Source organism: Passer domesticus, chromosome 4 (genome assembly GCF_036417665.1).
Source record: "Passer domesticus isolate bPasDom1 chromosome 4, bPasDom1.hap1, whole genome shotgun sequence".
NCBI lineage: Eukaryota > Metazoa > Chordata > Aves > Passeriformes > Passeridae > Passer > Passer domesticus.
The window spans coordinates 4,292,289-4,307,444 of NC_087477.1; the positions used below are offsets into that span (position 1 = coordinate 4,292,289).

General features: G+C 50.6%; 1 long non-coding RNA gene across 2 annotated transcripts; it reads right to left on the reverse strand.

The window, feature by feature from the left end:
* Positions 1–2,377: 2,377 nt before the first annotated feature.
* Positions 2,378–5,241, reverse strand: LOC135298451 (uncharacterized). 2 transcript variants are annotated; one of them, XR_010360427.1, is made up of 3 exons: positions 4,686–5,226; positions 3,855–3,892; positions 2,378–2,482 (listed from the first exon to the last, which is right to left on the reverse strand). It is a non-coding gene; the product is annotated as an uncharacterized LOC135298451 (long non-coding RNA). The 2 variants fall into 2 exon arrangements; XR_010360428.1 differs by having other exon boundaries at positions 2,405–2,482; positions 3,733–3,892; positions 4,686–5,241.
* Positions 5,242–15,156: the final 9,915 nt, after the last annotated feature.

Sequence of the window (15,156 nt, forward strand, 5' to 3'; positions counted from 1 at the left end):
CAATGCTTCATGCCATTCATAGTGGACGTATAGGTACTTTGTTGGCCAGGCACTCTCTAAGTAAAAGGGACTAAAGGAATTCACCAAACCATATAGCAAAACCTCTGGCTTCTAGCAGCATGAGTAGGAAACCAGAAGTAGGTTTCTATCTGCACAAGAACTCTCTAGGAGGAGGGACAGATATCCGGCCAATTAAATTACTGGAATTGGATGAACAAGACCACTTGCTACCTTTATTTTTGGCTAACTAAGCCAGCAGTGCCCAAATATCTGGGCACTCTTTAAAAAGGAAGAAGGATCAGCCAAAAAGATCCTTGACAGGTTACAGAGGTGACTGGACAAGTGGTTAAGAATCAGTGCTCAGCAAGAATCCCCAGACACAGTCAAGAAGTCACAAGACCTTTCCCTTCTGCTGCTGCTGCTGTTTGTAAGTAGTTCTAGGTTCTGCACCATCCTTCACAAGAGTCAGCTCTGCAGGCTCTCAAGATTTTCAGCATGACCCTCCAGCTTCACCTGAAGTATCAGCGTCCTACTCACATCATTCACATCTAAGAGCCTTGAATTCCAAAAACCCCGTGTCAAACAACTTGGCAAGAAAAGATTGATGGTCAGATGCACTGAAGGAGAAAGCAAAACCAGAGGGAAACTTCTGGATTCAGCAAACATCTGCACAGTGTCCCTGGTCCTCAACTGAGTGCCAAGTTGGCTTGCTTTGCACTAGTCACAGGAATGTGCAAGGGGTCCCAAGCAGGCACCCAAAAAAAGCTTTGAGAGCTTGAGCTGGCAGAAAAGTAATATTCACATCACAGTATCCTTCCCTTTTTGCTTGTATCTCTTTGCTTCTCTGCCCAAGAAACATCTGGAGAGCACACAGCAGGCAGTAAATCCTGGCATAATGCTCACCACCTTTGTAACTACAGACCTTCAGTAATGTCCCACCCAGGGTCTCCTCCCTGCCTTTACCTGGCCTCTGCCAGCTGCTCTGAAAGGCCTCGCAGGTCCCGCTCCGTGGCTGCCAGTCGGGCTTCCAGGGCAGCGTTCTCTTGCGCCAGCACCGCCTTCTCTCTGCACACCTGGGACAGGGTGTGCCCTTGGCGGGAGAACTCCTGCAGCAGCTTCTCCAGGCCCCTGTGGGCTGGCCGCTGCCGGCGGAAAACCTGGCAGTGGGGGGGCACCATTTTTCAAGAGGAACAACAACAACAACAACACAGGCTCGGTCTTGGCTTACTGCCAGAAGCAGCATTCGGGGGAGTCTTGCTAGGACAAATCCCTCTCCCACAAGTGCTGCCTAGGAACAAGGTGAGCGTACCTTTGGCACTGCCAGAGGAACCGCTTCCTTCAGCAGATCCCTCTGAGGCTGCCATTCCTCCGCTGTCGGTGCTGCCACTTCAGACACCCTCTCTAGTGAGGAGTGGCGCTTTCTCTCAAATGCAGCCAACTCCTTCCACCTACGGCAAGCAGACAGACAAACAAGCCTTTAATTGCAACACAGTCTCCTTGCAAGACCAGGACTGCATACCATGTCCCACACAAGGCAGTCTCAGGGGCTTCCAACAGCCCTCTACTTCCACCTCAAGAGAATGCTGCAATTCCCTCCCTAGACCAGCATCTCTCTTTGTTGTTCCTGCAGGTGAAGGAGTCACCGCTGAGGAAGTCAAACAAGCTTCCAGAAGCCACAGAACACTTCCAGAAAGCTCAGGTACTCTCAGCGTAACAGCTTCCTGCCTGCTAGCTCTTACACTCCTTTCTGATTACAGTGGATACTGGACTTGTAAAAGTTCTTCTTTGGCTAAGACATGCTTGCTAAGTCTAGATGAGTACTGCCACAATTACTCTTGCTTTCACTAGTGAAACAAGGAAAGAGCCTGCAAGCCATAGCTTGGGCAGGAGGTGGGGACGATTTTCCAATCCAATTATCAAAGGATGGTTAGGCTGGCAGAGATCCCAGGAAGCCTCTAGCCCAGTCTTCAGTTCCAAGCACTTGGGGTCAGCATCTGGACAGGCTGCTCAAGGCCCCATCCAGCTGGGGCTTTGGAATGTCTAGGGCTGGAATCTGCCCAAGCTCTCTGAGACACTTGTTCTGCTGCATGACTGCCTTTGCAGGTCAATGCTGTGCTCTCCTTAAGCCCAGCCTGACCCTCCCTTGCTTTTACTCTGGTCTAGTTAGGAATGCTTTTTGTCAGGGTTTAAGGAGTGAGTCCCAGAAAGCAGCTGTGCTCTAGGTTGCTCAGCAGCCAGACCTGCCCTGGGCTGCCTTCCCTCATCTGTGCTGAGCAAGTCAACAATGAGAAAGCCAAATTTGTTCTTTGACACTGGGCCTCCTAAAGCCCAGCAATGCCCACCCCTGCTCAGAGAAAGCGAGAAAGCTCAACACACACCTGAACTCCTGGGCACCGTGAAATCTGTCCGTGCTCTCCTGCCGCTCCGCCTTTCCTGTCTGGGCCCAGGAGTCCTGACTGGCAAGATCCTCTCCTCGCGGGACCTGCAAGGAATAGGCAGGGAAAAAGCACAAACAAGCAATCAGGAGCAGGGAAGTTGGCTCCTGAGAGCTGCTAGAAGCAGCAAGCAGCAGCCCTCCTGAAGACAAAAGCTGTTGTGTGGGGCTGTTTATGTGGTATTGATGTGGTGTTTATGTCCCAACTAACCCTGGAGTTGCTCTGGAAGTGTCTGAATAGAAGCAGGGAACATTTCTCTGCTCAGCTCTGCTCAACTGGCTTCCCCTCAGGATTTCAGGCCTTCAAGAGCAGCCAACAGGAACTGCATTCCAGCGCTTCACAGACATTTTGTCTCTGCCATGCAGAGCTGCTCAGGAGTCTTTTCAACACACTTGGGTCATGTCAAAGTTAAGGAGGCAGTGGAAGCAGTGCCTGTAGCTACCTAGATAGGGCGTGGAGAGGGGTGGGTCCCTGCAGGCAACAGCGGCTCCTCGGCACCCCACAAGGCTGTGAACTGCACCTGGGGACCTCTCTCTGCTGACAGCAGGGAGCCTGCACAGACTCTGTGCACAGAGGGGCTGACTTCCACACCAGTAGCACTAAAGGACATCATGCTACCGCTTCTCTGACACCAAGGGAAGTTCACAGTCCCTGTGAGAATGCCAGGAAAATGATGCCTGCATGTCAATTTTCAGATGCCATTTCTCATGGGTCAGTGGCTGGGCTGAAGTGCGAGCTCATGGCAGGACTCCAGCCCACAGCATCCTCAGCCTCAAAGGGCAAGGGCTGTCTGCTCAGAAACTTGCAGCTCTGCACTGCCCCAAAGCTTTGCACTCAACCAACCAAAGCTGCCACTGATTGCTGTAGGATGCTCAGGCCCTGGACTGACAACGCCTGGAGGTTTGTTGTCCTTTGTGTCCCCTTTAGCCTCTGGAGGAAGAGAGCGAGCCAGAGGAGGTTCTGCTGCTGCTGTGGTGCTCTGCAGACAGGCAGCAGTGTGAGGGACAGGGAGTAACCTGTCATTTAGAGCCTGATTTCTCCTGAGCTCTATTCCCAGCTGTCCTAAGCACAAGTCATGAATTTGGGTAAAAGTGAGATGCTCAGGCATTAAAACTCAATTAAAAAGGGCTGATAAGGCTAATGTTTAGACAGGATTGTGCATGTTTCTGCAGGAGATATTTCAGGCTGGCTACAATCAGCATGCAGCCTCCTGCCTGCAAAGCTTGACTTCCATTAGTTAAAACCTCTTCAGTGGAAAAGGAGGAAAGGGATGGAATCCTTCTGGTAGTGTTCATACAGGCGCTGATGTGGCCTTTCTTTCAGCTTGCCAGGCTGGCACTCTACTGCAACAGGCCAAGCCCACAGCTTTCTCCACACTCCTCAGACACCAGGAATGTCAAGGGTGCCCGTCCCACTCACTGAAGCGCGCGCTGGACTCCTTCCACCTCTGAGGCGAGCTGCCGGGGGCAAGGGAAAATGAACCAGGTGCTGTTAGAAAACTCTTTGTGCTGAGGAATCCCACAGAACAAGTCCCCCCAAGCAGAAAGCATTCTCCTTTCACAACATCCCTCCAGGAGCAGCACTTCTTTAACACAGCAAGCAAGACTGCAGGCCAATACCCTAGGCTGTGTCTACCTTTTGCTCAGCTTTGCCACTAAGGAACTAGAAACTTGGCTGTGAAGATGCAAATTGTTCCTTAGCAGGCAGTGCCTACATTGGAGCTCATTGTCCAGCCTACAGCTAAAGCAGCTTTTTTCTCCTCTCTTTCCTGGACTTGTTTTTTTGTTTTGTAAATTGCATGAAGCATGTCCCACACAGTTGCTGTAAACAATTCCCTACAAAAGCTTCCACCAAACCCCTCTCAGCACTTGCAGTTCTGTTGGGACACAGCACAGGCCCAGCTCTGGGCTTCAGGAGCACACACAAAGTGCTCGGCAGTTTGCCCTGCAGCGCAGAGCCAATGGCTCTTGGAGCACACAGAGGGGGTCCAGTTAGACTGGCACATCCTTTAAGTACTGAATGCAATCCAAAGATGCTTTTCCTCAGTTCTGCAGAGACCTGCACAGTTTTTAGAAGGATGCATGCAAGGCTCTCCCAGTCTGCATTTTGGAGGTTCCTACACCCTGCTGGGCAAGAGACACCCCCTTCTCCAGCTGAAGCTCTTGACAGGAGCTTTACCAAACATATGGCATCTTTATGCCATTTGTGTCCCAACGTGCTGCCCCAAAGGGAAAAAAAACTTCTATTTACCAGCCAAACGAAGAAAAGCTTTCCGAGAAGCCGCCAATGAAAAGGCGCTGCTGACTGCTCTACGGACTCGCTCCATCCTTTGAGCAGGGCTGCTCGAGTCCGTAGGCCAGGAAACAAAAATGGAAAAAAACCCCACTTGCACAAGTCCTGGGACTGTGCAAGTAAAAAGGGGAAAAACAGGACACTTGCACAAGTCCTGAGACTGTGCAAGTAAAAAGGGGAAAAAAAGGACACTTGCACGAGTCCTGAGACTGTGCAAGTAAAAAAGGGGTAAAACAGGACACTTGCACAAGTCCTGAGACTGTGCAAGTAAAAAGGGTAAAAACAGGACACTTGCACCAGTCCAAGGACTGTGCAAGAAAATACAGAGACAAAAGGAACACCGGCCGTAATCTGAGAACAGCTCAGACGAGGTGATCCTCCTGCAAGGAGCACGCCAAGAGCTGCTCTGGACGCTGAGGCCTTGTGGGCACCAGGAAAACCTCCTGGTGACAACGCTGTGACGTGGCAGCCCTCTGCTGACATCACAATAGCAGCTGCTCTGGCTTGCTCTGTGAGTTCATGCAAGGCAACCAAACCTTCCCTACAGCTAACACAACAGAAAAGCCCAGAAAGTTCTCCTCTGCCCCAAAGCAGCACAAAACCCCCTTGCAATCCATACCCACAGCTCAAAGGATCCCAGAGTAACACAGAACAGGCACCAAGCCCATTCACCCTGTATGCCAAGCTGAACACTCAGAAAGAGCCAGCATGTGAGGAAGCCAAAGGCAATGTGCCCTTTTGCCCAGCAGTGCTTCTGATTAAAACCAAGAACATTTGCTTATATGCTGTGGATGAAATTGTGCTTTGCTAATATCCTGGAGAGTTCACTCAGCTGGAATGCCTGTCATTCCCACCCATTTGCTGCATGGCTAACATCAACCAGCAAACTGTAGGGCTTGCTGAAGGAAGAATGACACCTAAGTGGGGGGGAAAAGCCAAGTAACCAACCTGCTGCACACACAGCACACTGCTGCTGCACAATTACAGCACCTCAAAGAAGCCTTTGGGGCCTGTGCCTCACTTCTGGCAGCTTCCCTGCAGTATGCATCTGGCAGTCACAGGGATCTGACTCCAATGGACACACAGAAGGAAGGAAAAGAACCTTAAATCCCAATGTGGGACAATGTAGAAGCTGGTGGGGGGAGGAAAACCACCAAAATGGGAAAGTCCCACCTAAAAAGGAGTTATGAGGCAGAGACCAAATAGCTCAGCTGGTGGGCACACCTTAGCAAGGCAGGCTCAGGAAAACAGAGCAACCACAAGCTTTCCAAAGTTCAGAAGCTTCCTTCCCCCTCCTCTCCTCTGCCCTTGAAACCAATTTTTTTTCCTCCCTCCTAAAAATACCTTCCTGAGCACAAACAGAAAGTGCCTGGAAAAACCACCAGGTCTCAGTTAAAAACTAAAAAGAACGGAGAAAGATCTGGGCTTTTGCTGTTTGCCTGCTCTTGCAGCCATGGCAGCATTTTGGAAGGGCTCTACACAAGTCCAGGTGTTTCCCAGCCCCAGGACCACCTCTGGCATGAGCCCAGCAAGTGGAGTGGAGAGAGCAGCTGGTCAGACACCACATGTGACAGCTGGGAGGCTGCATATTGTCCTGATGCAAATTCCGTCTCCATGTCACACTGGAAGTCAGGACAATTCTCAAGAAATGTCTGATTAGATGAAGAATGCCTGTGGATCTGCACACCCCACATTTGTGCCTTACTGGTGTCATAATCCTGAAGCTTTAAGATGTTGCTGGGTGACCCTAATTTCCTCCAGGCTAGAGATCAGGGAATAGTTTCAAACATGCACTGCTTACAAAACATTCCCCAGAGCCAGGCATACCGTTTTCTGCCCACCATTCACAAAACACTGCTGTTTCCTCAAAGGAAAGCAACAGAAAGCTCCAGCAGCCTGCGCCCAGCCCAAGAGTGTTGCCATATTCTCTTCACAGAGAAAAGCAAGGCACAATTCTTCCCAGGAATATTTCCGGGTTTCACATTTTCTGAACATCAGAGAAAGAGAAAAGACAATCCTTATGACTGTGTTGTGCCAAAGTAGAATGCAATATGGAGATTGTTTACCCAAAGTGAGGATGTTTTGTTCCCTTGGCCTATCAGGGCCACGAGAATGTGTGTGTTGGGACTGTCACGAGACAGTCACGAGAGAATCAGAGTGGATGCAGTTCTGTGCAGCTGTGAGCAAGGGTGAGTGTGTGGCAGATTCAGTTTAGATGCAATGTATATAGTATGTTATAACAAAGTAATTAATTAGCTTTCTGATAAGGTGGAGTCAGATGCATCATTCTCTCTCCCTCTCCACAATGTCACAGTCACCTTGATTTTTGATACAAGAGCTCCCAACTGATTTTTTCCTCTACTTTCTATGTCCTATGTCTCAGCAAAAGTGGCTTCTGCCAGCACAATGAAGTGGACACAGACCATTCGTTCACATGCAACAGCACGGGTTGGTGCTCCAGCCTGAGAGCTGGAACTCAGCAATTGGGCAATCGTGCTTTGAGATGCAACAGCAGCCAGAGAACGAGTCTGGGGGTGACAGCTTGGGGACAAGGCTGGCCCAGCAATGGCATGGCACACAAGCTGTGCAGGAGGCACCGTCAGCATGACAGCCCTAAGAATGCCACAAAACCCACACAGTTTTACACATTTATGGGATGCTGGTTGCTCTGCATGTATGTCTGTACTGCTGCCTTTATAACCTTTTGGAAATGGTCAGAGCTAGCAGGATTCATCCCCACCAGGAGCTGATGCAGCCTGGCAACCTGCTGACTTACAGAGGCTTCTGGCTTTCCAGGTGAAGCCAAGGCAAGCCCTGCTGCTGCTGCTGCTGCTGTGGCAGAAAGCCCCGTCTGGGCAGGGATGGCACCACTGTGCCACGGGCTGTTTCTCCTTCCAGAGCTGGGTGCTGCTTTTGAGCCACTGATGACGGCTGGCGGCAGAAGGAAGGGGCCTTTTCCCGCACCAGCACTCATGGACGCACCAGGGCCACCTTCAGGGGAGACGTTCGGCCCCACAGAGTAAAGCAGAGGGCCACAGCTGGAAACGCTTCCTTTGGAGCCTTCCTCTCTCTGGAAAGAAGGGAGCCGAGGGCCAGGACGAGCAGCAGGGCCCGAGCCCGGCCCGGGCCTGCAGGGAGGGGCGGCTGCCGCTGGGCGGCGCCATGGGCAGGGAGCGCGCCTGCGCGGGGCGGGCGGGGCCGGGCAGCCGCCAGGGGGCGCCCGGGGCGGGGCCCTGTGTGAGGGGGGAGAGCCTCGGGCAGTGCGGAGCCACAAACGGGACTGTCCGTGCGGCACGCACAGCGCCAGGGACAGGGACAGCGCCAGGCACAGCACGGCTTCAGCGCAGCCTGGCCAGGAAGGGAATGCTCCCACGGAGTGCAGGAGTCAGGTGGTTGGATTCCCAGTCCTGTGCTGAGCTGGCAGGGCACAGAGCCTCCTCAAGCACCGCTGCCTCCTCTCCAGGCTTCCTGCACTTCCTTTGCTGACAGGGTCCCATCAGCCAGGCTGGGGGCAGGCTCAGCTGATGTTACAAAGTGCAAAGATTTTTACAAGGATTTCTTCAAATCCCAAATACATGTTTTCTTGAGCTAAGAGGCTTTGGCTCTTTTGATTCCGGTACACTGTGAGCACCCTTGCTCACAGTGTACCCCCAATTTTACCCTGTCTGTTTCAATGCAGCAATATTGTCTGCAGAACTCGGGAAGGTCCTGCTTTGGCTGTAGCAGAGCAGTTTCCCCAGCCTTTCAAGTACACCCAAGCTCTTGGTTGGAACTTGTTCACTGCTATGTCCAGTCCTGTTGGTCTGGAGATCGCCACTGCTCGCTGTAAGTCCTGTAAAGTTTTGCTGAGAGAAATGAGGTAATTATTCAAATCAACCTCTCCTTATATGTGTGTGTTTCCTGAAATGTGTGGTACTTGGTAGGGTCAACCATACAGCAGCTTACAGGGCCAGATTTTGCTGGTGCCCCATGTCTGAATCCTGATTCAAAGCAGAGCCATGGGTAAGGCTTGGAACCATGTCAAGGAGATTTCCTGACGTATTCTACCCAAGTTCAATTGGATTGTGTAATTCATTCTCTCTCCTTTGCCACTAGCTTGGGGCCTGTAAGGAGCATGAAGATCCCAAGCTATTCCCAAGGCTTTCCTAACCTCTTGTACCCCTTCTGCAAGAAAGTGGGAACCTCTATCTATGACATTCCCAAAGGTACCCCAAATCTAGGTATTATTTGATTCAACAGTATTTTAGCCACTTCCCTAGATTGGTTGGTATGACAAGGGAAGTCTTCTGGCCACCCAGAAAAGGTATCCACCAGATGTAGGAGGGATTGATACCCCCATTTTCTGAGAAATTCAATGAAATCCATCAGGCATTATTCCCTTGGAACATCTCCAGATTTTATGGCTCTTAGCACTACATTGCAAGCTGTGCTACAGTTGTCTCTTTTACAAACTATACACTTTTGGAGTCTTGATTGTACAATCTGAGCCATTTCAGACCCAATTACAGATTTTTGCAAATGTTTCAAGAGTTTTTCAATACTCCAATGAGTAGCTTTGTGTTTGCAATCCATTTTTTCGCAGAGGAGTGATTCTGGGACTACTCTTTGCCCAGCTGGGATAAGTGCCTAGCCTTGTGGATCAAATCACGCTTCTACAGTTTCACTTAATTGACAGTCCCTAGCATTATACTCTGTTTTTTCTACTGGGAGAGGTATCTCTGGCAAGGGTATTAAAGATAAAGCTTTGTTTTCTAACATGTCTTTTTCTGCAGCCTCGTTGGCTAAATGTTTCCCCAATTCAAATTTGGTCCTATCCACTTGGTGTGCTCTGCACTGCCTGATGGCAACTTCCTCTGGTTTCTGGATACTTTCAAGTGTGTCCAAGATTTCTTTTCCATTTTTGATTGATGTGCCTTGAGAGGTCAAAAGGTCCCTTTCTTTCCAGAAATCCCATGTACCCGTAGCACTCCAAAAGTGTATAATGAATCAGTTCAAATGTTAACTCATTTTGCTCTACTCAGTTCCAAAGCTCGGGTGACTGAAATTAGTTCTACCTTCTGGGCTGGAACATCAGAGGGGAGTGTCCCCGATTGGATTACCTCGGGCTGTGGAGTCACTGTGTATCCAGATGTTTGGATAGGAAGATTGAGGGCATGGTCCTGTGAGAGAGCAGATGCTCCTGCTGCCTGCTCTGCCTTTGGCATCTGATATGCTGCAGGTGTGGCAGCTGCAGCAGGATTTCCTGTGGAAGAGGCAGCACTGCTGCCATGGCCCTCGACTGCAGGGGCCCTTGGCTGTGCCCCCAGCACAGGAGTGTCACCCACGGGGGGCACAAGGGGAAGGGGAAGGGCATTAGGAGGGAGAGAAACCAGTGTCTAGGGAGTGTGTGAGGGAAATACCAATTGATTTCCTTTTCCTTGAGTAAAGAGTTGCAAGAGCCCTGCTAGAGCTGCTGGTGGCTTGGCCTCTTGCAGGGCTGGGGAGAGCCCTGGGGCCAGGGCCCCTCCTCTTTTTGGGACACCAGGTCTAGCTGGGCAAACAGCCCCTGTTCCAGCCAGGAGCAGAGGTGCTGTGCCTTCTGCCCTGGGCAGAGGGACCTGCCACTGTCACCAGCTCTTCCCACAGCTCGTCCTGATGCTGGGCCTGCCCTGAAGGGATGGGCACAGGAGGGGAGTGGCTGTGAAACCCAGGGCGGGGCTTTCACATTGCCTGCTCTCAGTGAGTGTCTGGAAATGACAGTTTTCCATCTTCTGCCAACCAAGGCTGCCAGTGTTTCTGTGTTTGTATTGATGAGAAGGGTAGAGTGTGGGTTTGTGGTTTCATGGAGAGCAAAGCAGTCTGAATTCAATTGATTTCAATTTTTTCTTTCTTGGTATTTTGTCTGTGAAAAGTCTGAAAATCAAGGACATCTTTCTGGAATCCGCTGTCTGTGACCTCAATACTGGCTGAGTGACCCTTCAGGACCTTGACCTGACTAAGCGAGTGCATGAACTCTTTTAGCTCTTTTTAGAGGGAGAAAATAAACCAAACCCAAACCTGTTTGTTGAATCTTTGGAAAATCTGACTTATCCAAGAAAGTATAATTTGGAACACACAGATTTTCTGTTCATAATTCATTCAGGTGCCTGTGAAGCCAGACCAGCAATGCCCTCTTCAAAGATTCAACACAGCTGATTGACATCAAGTCGCTTGAAATTTTGGCCTCAACTTTCAGTGATATTTTGAATATGACAATTCCCGTTTCAAGGAGGAGCAGAATGCATGTGCACAGTTCCATTATGGTTTGTTTTTTTTTTTTTCAACACACAGATTCTCTCATTTCCCCTTCTGTAGCCTTAAGCATTAAAATCAACCATCTGCTTTGGAAATGCAGCTGAAATGTAGCTCTTTCTGCTGTTTTGCTTAACTTTTTTTTAGGGGCTGAAAATATTCAGTTGTAATTTGCTTTACATTCTTTGTATTATTTGCCACTGTGGCATTGGAAAAATTCACAGGAGTTTCTCCCATCTTGGATTTTAAAATAATTTAAAATATTATTATAAAGACGATTTGGCAATATTTAATTTTTGCTGCTTGTGTAACTTTATTAAATCTGTGCTTTAAAACAGGTGTCACCTAGAATGGCTTTCAGTTCAATGACAGCAGTTGCTTTTCAGCAGGCTGATTTTCCTGTAGGACTAGCCAAGGAAAGTACCTTAGGAAACTGAGTTTTCCACATTGTTGCAGTGTAGGAATGGTATTCCCTAGTTGAGTGCTCACACTGATACCCCTCAGAGCACGTGCCCCTCACTGACTTCCCCACCACTTTCCCTGTGGCAGGATGGAGAGAAGAGCACAAATAGGTAAAGATCACGGGTTGAGATAAGAACAATTTACTAGAAAGAGCAGTGAAAAAAGAACACAAACGGTAATAACAACACTAAAAGGAGAGTGTACCAGAGGCAAACGAGTCACACGTGATCGTTCTCCACGCAGAACTTGGCACAGCCCGTGACTTGCTGACACGATCCGTCCTAAGGACGTGATTCGTGGAGGTTCTTTTTTCACTGATCTCAGGGTGCAAAAACTGACACGACAAGGGGATTTGCAGTAAAATCAAAATACATGTACTTTTATTAAATAGCCATAGCAAAGATGTGTTAGAGAAAGGGGGAAAGAAGAAAGGGAAAAGAATAAGGAAAAGAAAAAGAAGAGAGAGAGAGGGCAAGGAGGTATATAGCTACCAGACGTGCGGATGACAAAGTCCCTCGAAGTCCGGTCGACGAAGAGGCCTGTCGTCTTCACGTCAGGGGAGATCTCAAAGGTATCAGTCAGGTCTAACCTTTTTTATAGTCCTTTTGAAAAGGGGGAAGGGGACCCATTTCAAAATAGTCTATTGATAAAGGGTACAAGGAGTCCATCAGTAGTCCATCAGGAGCAGGCGTTGTCAGCAGCAGATGTCGTAGGCAGGAACCATTGTCTTCTCGGTCCAGTGGTCGCTTGCAAAACTTGCTCCGGTCCCCACACACGCCTTCCTTCACCCTACGGTGGGGATTTCAGTCTTAGTCCTTTTGGCAAAAGAGGGGAGCTTTTCCATGTAGGGGTCGCACGTCTCAGTCCTTGAGGGGAGAACCTTCTCCCATCTCAGTCCATCTGTCACGGTGGTTGATGTACGGTGAGTGGAGGGTCCTTTTGTGGCGACCTCCAGGAAGGTCATTCCAGAGAGAAAGTCCAGCCAAGTCAGAAGGGTGGAGAAATTCCAGCACTAGCGTTGCTAGGTGATGCAGGCGAAGGAGAGCACACTGCCCCTTCTTGGGTGCAGTGTTCCATGAGTTGAGCAAACACACCCGTAGGCAATAATCTGGCTTGGTGGACCAGACAGACCTGGATTTTCAGAACAGGATCTTTCCCTTTCTCCGGTGGTCTTGGCTTTCATGACGATCGAGAGGCAAAAAATGAGGGAAGTTTCGGACAGACTCTCACACATAGCAACAGGGGGCCGGTGATGTTTTCCTTGGAAACTGACCATAGCAACAGGGAGCTAGGGATGGTTGCCATGGATACTGACCATAGCAACAGTATGCTGGTGATGTCTGCCATGAAAGCTGACCACAGCAACGAGGGGCTGGGGATGGTTGTCATGGAAACCGACCATAGCAACAAGAGGCTGGATATGGTTGCCATGAAAACTGACCATAGCAACAAGGGGCTGGAGACGTTTTCCTTGGAAACTGACCATGCCAACAGGGGGTTGGGGATGGCTGCCGTGGAAACTGACAATAGCAACAGGGGGCTGGAGATGTTTTCCTTGGAAACTGACCATAGCAAGAGGGGGCTGGGGATGGTTGCCATGGAAATTGATCATAGCAACGGGGAGCTTGGGATGGTTGCCATGGAAACCTGACATAGCAACGGGAGGCTGGGGATGGTTGCCATGGAAACTGACCACAGCAACAAGGGGCTGGGGATGGTTGCCACGGAAACTGACCACAGCAACAAGGGGCTGGTGATGGTTGCCATGGAAACTGACCATAGCAACGGGAGCTGGGGATGGTTGCCATGGAAACTGACAACAGCAAGAGGGGGCAGGTGATGGTTGCCATGGAAGCTGACCATAGCAATAATGGTCTGGGGACGGCTTCCATGGAAACAGACCATAGCAACAAGGTGCTGGGGATGGTTGCCATGGAAAGCGACCATGGCAACCGGGGGCTGGGGATGGCTGCAATGGATACCGACCATCGCAACAGGGGGCTGGGGGTTGTTGCTATGGAAATTGATCATAGCCACTGGGGGGTGTTGATGGTTGCCATGGAAACTGACCATAGAAACAGGGGGCCGGGAATGGTTGCCATGGAAACCGACCGTAGCAACATGGGGCTGGTGATGGCTGCCATGGAAACCGACCATGGCAATGGGGAGCTGGGGATGGTTGCCATGAAAACTGACCATAGCAACGGGGAGCTTGGGATGCTTGCCATGGAAACCGACCATACCAACGCAGGGCTAGGGATGGTTGCCATGGAAACTGACCATAGGAACAAGGGGCTGGGGATGGCTGCCATGGAAACACACCATAGCAACAGGGGGCTGGGGATGGTTGCCATGGAAACCGATCATAGCAGCAGAGAGCTAGGGATGGTTGCCATGGAAACAGGCCGTAGCAACTGCGGGGTTTTGGTGGTTGCCATGGAAAGTGACCATAGCAACAGGGGGTCTGAGGATGGTTATCATGGAAACCGACCATACCGACGGGGGTCTGGGGATGGTTGCTATCTAAACGGACCATAGCAACGGTGGGCAAATTGTGGTCGCCATGGAAACCGACCATAGCAACATGGGGCTGGTGATGGTTGCAATGGAAACCGACCATAGCAAAGGGAGCTGGTGATGGTTGCCATGGAAACTGACCATAGCAACTGGCGGGCTCGTGATAGTTGCGATGGAAACTGACCATAGCAACTGGGGGCTGGTGATGGCTGCCCTGGAATCCGACCATTGTAACAGGGGGCTGGAGATGGTAGCCATAGAAACTGACCACAGCAACAGGGGGCTGGGGATGGTTGCCACGGAAACTGACCATAGCAACTGGCGGTTGGTGATGGCTGCCCTGGAATCCGACCATTGCAACAGGGGGCTGGGGATGGTTTCCATGGAAATTTACCATAGCAACGGGGGGCCGGGGATGGCTGCCATGGAAACCGACCATAGCAACAGGGGTATGGGGTTTGTTGCCATGGAAACTGACCACAACAAGAGGGGGCTGGTGGTGGTTGCCTTGGAAATTGATCATAGCAACTTGGGGGCGTTGATGGTTGCCATGGAAACAGACCATAGCAACTGGGGGCGGGTGATAGTTGCCATGGAAACAGACCATAGCAACTTGGGGCTGGGGGTCGCTGCCATGGATACTGACCATAGCAACAGGGGGCTGGGGATGGTTGCCATGGAAACTGACCATAGTAATAGGAGCTGGTATGGTTGCTATGGAAACTGACCATAGCAACAAAGGGCTGGGGATGGTTGCCATGGAAACTGACCATGGCAACCGGCAAGCTGGTGATGGTTGCGATGTAAACTGACCTAGCAACAGGTGTCTGGTGATGATTGCCATGGAAACTGACCATAGCAAGGGGGGCTGGGGATGGTGTCCATGGAAACTGACCATAGCAACGGGGGGCTGGGGATGATTGCCATGGAATCTGACCCCAACCAGAGGGGGCTGGGGGTGGTTGCCATGGAAACAGACCATAGTAACTGGGGGCTGGGGATGGTTGCTATGGAAACTGACCATAGCAAAAAAGGTCTGGGGATGGTTGCCATGGAAACCGACCATAGCAACGGGGGGCTGGAGATGGTGGCCATGGAAACTGAGCATAGCAACAGGAGGCTGGTGATGGTTTCCATGGAAACTGACCATAGCAATAGGGGATTTGTGATGGTTGCCATA